This window comes from Citrus sinensis, chromosome 3, assembly GCF_022201045.2.
Source record: "Citrus sinensis cultivar Valencia sweet orange chromosome 3, DVS_A1.0, whole genome shotgun sequence".
Taxonomy (NCBI): Eukaryota; Viridiplantae; Streptophyta; class Magnoliopsida; order Sapindales; family Rutaceae; genus Citrus; species Citrus sinensis.
In genome coordinates, this window is record NC_068558.1 from 36166098 (window position 1) to 36171754 (window position 5657).

The window sequence follows — 5657 nt, forward strand, 5'->3', positions numbered from 1 at the left end:
AAAAAGAAACAATTAAATTGATTGGCTGAATTATTAGCTAAAGGACATGAGAAATATTAGCCAAATTAAAGAGTGCACGTGAGGGAAGCCAAAGCAAATTAAAAGGCTTGGCCTTTGGCTTAAGAGTTGGAAAAGTCGGTGGGGCCCATTTGAAGACTAAATATAAAAGCCAAACTTTAGTTTTAGAAAGGGGGTAGCCGCCAAAGAAGCCAACAGACGCTGGACGGAAAAGAAAACAAGGGAAGCGAAGAGAAAAAAAAGAACGGAAAAAAAGAGGAGGGCAGATCCAATTCGGCAGCAAGAGGAAAATCAGCAGCCGGAGTTCAATTGAAGAAAAAGGCAGCCGCTTGAATTAATTTCCATGATTGGTTTTGTCAATTCTCTTATTCTCAATTCAGTTATGTTAGGCTAGATTTTTATTTGGTTGAGGGTGAATTCAAAACCCTAAACATGCTATGCAATTAAATTTAAATTCTACCATTCAATTTATTTAATTGAGATTGTTTATGTTCTTCTATAATTAATGTTCATGGTTTATTCTTGTTTTGTTTGAGTGGCCAATTAGATAGAACTTGAATAAATTTTATTGCTAGATTAAAATTCTTGATCCGTAATTGTCTTGATATTTTAATCATTAGTAGCAGGTTGGAATTAATGATTTCAATTGGAGAACAGAACCTAGGTTAAATAATCCGAGCTTGTGTGTTTATTGCCTAGATCAACCTAATATCTTTCTTTGTTTAATGCTTCCATTATCTTAAATTTAAAGAGCTTGTTTTAAATTATTTAATGGTTAGAGATTAGGTGAAGAGCTTATTTTACCTAACGACACACTAAGGAAAGATTGAGACTAACAGAGCTTATTGTTGTCTACGGTTGATAGTTTCAATATAAATTGATAATAGAATTGATATATTATGTGCATGTTTGGTGGTGGCGAATGATCCTTTAACCAAAGTTTTCATCATTATTATTTCTTTCTCCTTTAATTAGAGTTTTTATTAAATTCTTGTTCGTAATTTTAATTTCTTTATTTCTTACTATTTAGTTAAAAATTCATAAACCCCCATTTTATTTTTAATTGGTATTTTCTTTAGTTAGATTAATTTATATTATTATTACTATTACTATTATTTTATTTTAAATCTTGCTTTGGAGTTAATAATAAATATAACTAGCATAGTCTCTGTGGAATCGATCCTTACTCGTTCTGTACTAATTATTTATATTAGTGGTAAGGTTTTAAATTTGGTGCACCTTAACGACACTACCAATGCTCCTACTGCATAATCAGATGCATCACACATGAGCTCAAATGGTAAGCTCCAGTTTGGGGGCGGAATGATGGGTGATGATGTCAACAACTGCTTTAATTTTTCAAATGCCACAAGACATGAATCATCAAAGATAAAATGTACATCCTTAGCAAGTAGATTGTATAAGGGTCTAGAAACTTTGCTAAAATCTTTAATGAAACGTTGATAAAAACCAGCATGCCCAAGGAAATATCTTACTTCTCTGACTATTTTGGGTGAAGGAAGATTAGAAATGAGATCCATCTTGGCTTTGTCATCCTCAATACATTTGCTCAAAATGATGTGACCGAGAACAATACCTTGTTTTACCATAAAATGACACTTCTCCCAATTTAAGACTAAGTTCTTCTCGATACATCTCTGCAGAACTAGTGTTAGATGATGTAAACATTGATCAAACGAGTCACCAAAAACAGAAAAGTCATCCATAAAGGCTTCAAGGAATCGTTCAACCATATCAGAAAAAATGCTTAACATGCATCGTTGAAATGTAGCAAGTGCATTACATAATCCAAATGGCATTCTCCTATATGCAAAAGTGCCAAAAGGGTAAGTAAAAGTGGTCTTCTCTTAATCTTTTGGTGCTATGGGGATTTGATTGTATCCTGAGTAGCCATCTAGAAAGCAATAAAATTTATGGCCTGCTAATCTATCAAGCATTTGATCGATAAATAGTAAAGAAAAATGGTCTTCAAATGTGAAAGAATTTAACTTTCTATAATCAATGCATGCACGTCATCCTGTAGTTACTCTAGTGGGTATCAATTCATTATCAGCATTGGTAACTACTATGATTCCTGACTTTTTGGGGACAACTTGTACAGAACTGACCCATGAACTATCAGAAATTGGGTAAATGATACATGCGTCTAATAGCTTAAGAACTTCAGTTCTAACAACCTCTTTCATGTTAGGATTTAACCGACGTTGCAATTTCCTAGTAGATTTAGCATTTTCATCATGGTGAATGTAATGCATGCAATCTACTGGGTTTATACCTTTTATGTCCGCTATGGTCCATCCTAATGCTCATTTGTGCTCTTTTAAAACATCCAACAACTTACCTTTTTGTTCGTCATTTAGGGATGATGAGATGATTACCGACAGAGTACTTTCTTCTCCCAAAAATGCATATTCCAAAGTGTTGGGTAATGGTTTGAGCTCGAGTTTCAGTGGTGATGCTGATGATAGAATGAGTTTCTTCTCTAATGGTGCTAGTTGTTCAACTCTTGACTTCCATTTATTAGTGTCCATGGATGGTGCTGAGTCAAGCAGGGCGTTGACCTCATCAACTGATCTGTTAATATCAAAATTCAAACCAAAGTTTGTAATATGCATTTTGTAAACATGTTTGTAAAGGACCATCACTAAGGTTTGAAACAAAAGTATTATCAACTAATGTTTCTATTAAATCCACATCAACAATTTCATCATCTGCATTGTGAGGTTGTTTGGCAATGTTGAAGATGTTCAGCTTCATAGTCATGTTGCCGAAGGACAACTACATATTTCCAGTCCTGCATTGAATGTGAGCATCCGCAGTTGCCAAGAAATGTCGGCCTAGAATAATGGGGATGTGCTTCCTTGAATCCTGTATTGGTTGAGTGTAAATTATAATGAAATCAACAGAAAAATAAAACTTGTCTACCTGAATAAGCACGTCCTCCACAATACCACGAGGTATTTTTATGGACCGATCTGCAAACTGTAACACCACTGGAGTTGGGTGTAATTCTCCCAGTCCAAGTTTCATAAATACTGAGTAAGGCAACAAATTTACACTAGCTCCTAAATCCAACAAAGCACTCTCAATTGTGTGGTTCCATATACTACATGAGATAGTGGGGGAGCCTGGATCTTTGCATTTTAGAGAAATTTTGTGTTGGAGTATAGAACTAACGTTTTCTGTTAAAAATACCTTCTTTTGAACATGAATATTTCTCTTTTTAGTACAAATGTCTTTAAGAAACTTGGCATAAGATGGAACTTGCTTTATAACATCAAGTAAATAGATGTTAACGCTTACCTGTTTGAAGATTTCAAAAATCTCACCTGTGGATTTTCCCTTCTTTCCTTTAGCTAACCTCTGAGGAAATGGAGCTTTGGGAACGTATTCTCGTGGGTTGGTTTCTTATTTCTCCTCCGGTGATGAGTCCTCAACATTCACAAGTATAATTTGATTTTCTTTTGTCACCAGCATCTCCACTTTATTGTCGACTTCTTTTCCTTTTCGTAAGGTCATGACTGTTTTGACCTCTCCATGCTGCTGTGGTGAACTTGTACTTGCTTCATGTACTCTTTTAGGATTAGGCACTAGTTGACTTGAAAATTTACCTTTCTCAACAGTCATTGCCAAGGTCTGAACTGAAGAAGTAAGTTGTCCCACCATCTTCTCGAGGCTTGAAACTGATTGGGCTTGTGAGTTGAAGCCTGCTCTCATCTCATTTCGTATTCCATTAATGGTGCGGTTCTGTTGCTCAATCGTGGAGTGAGTAACATTCCTGAAATTCTGGAATGTATCCTCCCATGGTCTGGGTTGAGAGTAGTTCTAGTTCTGATTGTATGGTCTAAATGGTGGCTGAGAGGCTTGAGGAATTTAAGGAATTAGTTGCATTGGTGGAGCTGGAGCTGCTGGTCCATTCTGTTGGAATCCTTGAGACCATGAAAAATTTGGGTGGTCTCTCCATCTAGGGTTATATGTGTTGAAGTATGGGTTGTAATTTGATGATTTTCTCATTACACCTATGGCATTAACTTGATCTGAGTATGAATCATGGTCATGTGGTTCTGTTGATTTAGCAGTCGTTAATGATGCTATTTGTCGAGAAAGACCTTCAACTATCTCCTTGACTTCTTTGATTCCCGAAGTTGACACGCCAATGTGAACCTCATTTACTCCCTTAATTCTTTTAGTATTCCTGAGCGATCGACTCCGTTGTTGGGAATTATCTGCTTGTCGCTGGAAGAATTCTCAAATCTCTGATGCATTTTTTGACATTAGCTCTCCTCCGCTTGTTGTCATTAGCCATTCTTGCACATTCGGCAATAATCCCTCCAAAAAGTATTGGCATTGGTACTATTTCTCGTATCCATGATGTGGACACTTCAAGAGTAGCCCATTGAATCGCTCCCATGTTTCGAAAAACTGCTCGTCTTCTCTCTGAGTAAACTCTGAAATTTCCCTGCGAATAGCATTGGTTTTATGCACTAGGAAATATTTATTCAAAAATATAGTTACCATTTGTTCCCATGATGTAATGCTATTAGGAGACAAAGTATTTAACCATGAACGAGCTCTATCCTTTAAAGAAAATGGGAATAATCTAATTTTAACATCATCGTCTGAAAAATTCTCATATTTAAAAGTTTGACAAACAGAATGAAAATCATTTAGATAATTATATGGGTCCTCATTTTCTAAGCCATAGAATGTTGGGAGACAATTTAGCATACTGTGTTTTAGTTCAAAACTCCTAGCAGCTATATTTGGGTATCTTTATACATGATGTGCTCAAATTAGCTAAGGGACTAAAATAGTCCTTAAATGGCCTCTCCTGTGGTGCTTGTTGTTGTTGCAAATCCATTTTAAATTTATTTTTAACGTGCTTGTGTGTGCGGAGTGTTTTTTCTAGTTCAAGGTCTATAGGTTCAAGATTAGGTAATAATGACCTTCGACCATACATGCAAAGAACAAAAAATAAATGGGAACAAAACGAATAAAAATAAAGAAAAAAGAGAAATTACGATACTAACCTTATCGCGCTATTACAACATTACTATAAAAATACACACAAAAAATACGTGAAATAAATTAATTAAAAAAAATTAGTAAGATAAACAAAAATTACAAAAAAAATAACTTAAAAATTAAATTACAGAATTTTAAAGAAGAGAAAAAAAATTCTTAGCTCAAATTGTAAATTCACTCTTTTTTTTCTTTCTTTTTTTTTAAATAAAAAAATTACAAGAAAAATAACTAAAAGAAATTTTTTTACAAAAATTAATTCTACAAATTAAAATAACTTACCTCCCCGACAACGGCGCCAAAAACTTGTTGTGCAAATTTTATTGAACTCACAAGTGCACGAATTTGTTGTAAATAGATTAATGGTGACGAGTGTCGATCCCACGAGGAGGTAGATTTTAATTATATGTAGAATTAATTTTGTATGAGAGTGGTTGGATTTGTGGTGAAAGTGACTTAGATTATCTTAAAATTTGAATTAAAATAGCGAGAATAAATTGAAGAGAAATCTATTGAAATGACGTACTTGGGTATCTGGATCCGTATTAACATGCATCATTGGCTAAATATTCCTTATTAATACCAATTAAATCATG

General features: G+C 34.5%; 1 non-coding gene across 1 annotated transcript; it reads left to right on the forward strand.

Annotated features, from left to right (window-relative positions):
* Nucleotides 1-4402: 4402 nt before the first annotated feature.
* LOC127901568 (small nucleolar RNA R71) lies at nucleotides 4403-4506 on the forward strand. The gene has a single exon (XR_008053810.1). It is a non-coding gene; the product is annotated as a small nucleolar RNA R71 (small nucleolar RNA).
* Nucleotides 4507-5657: the final 1151 nt, after the last annotated feature.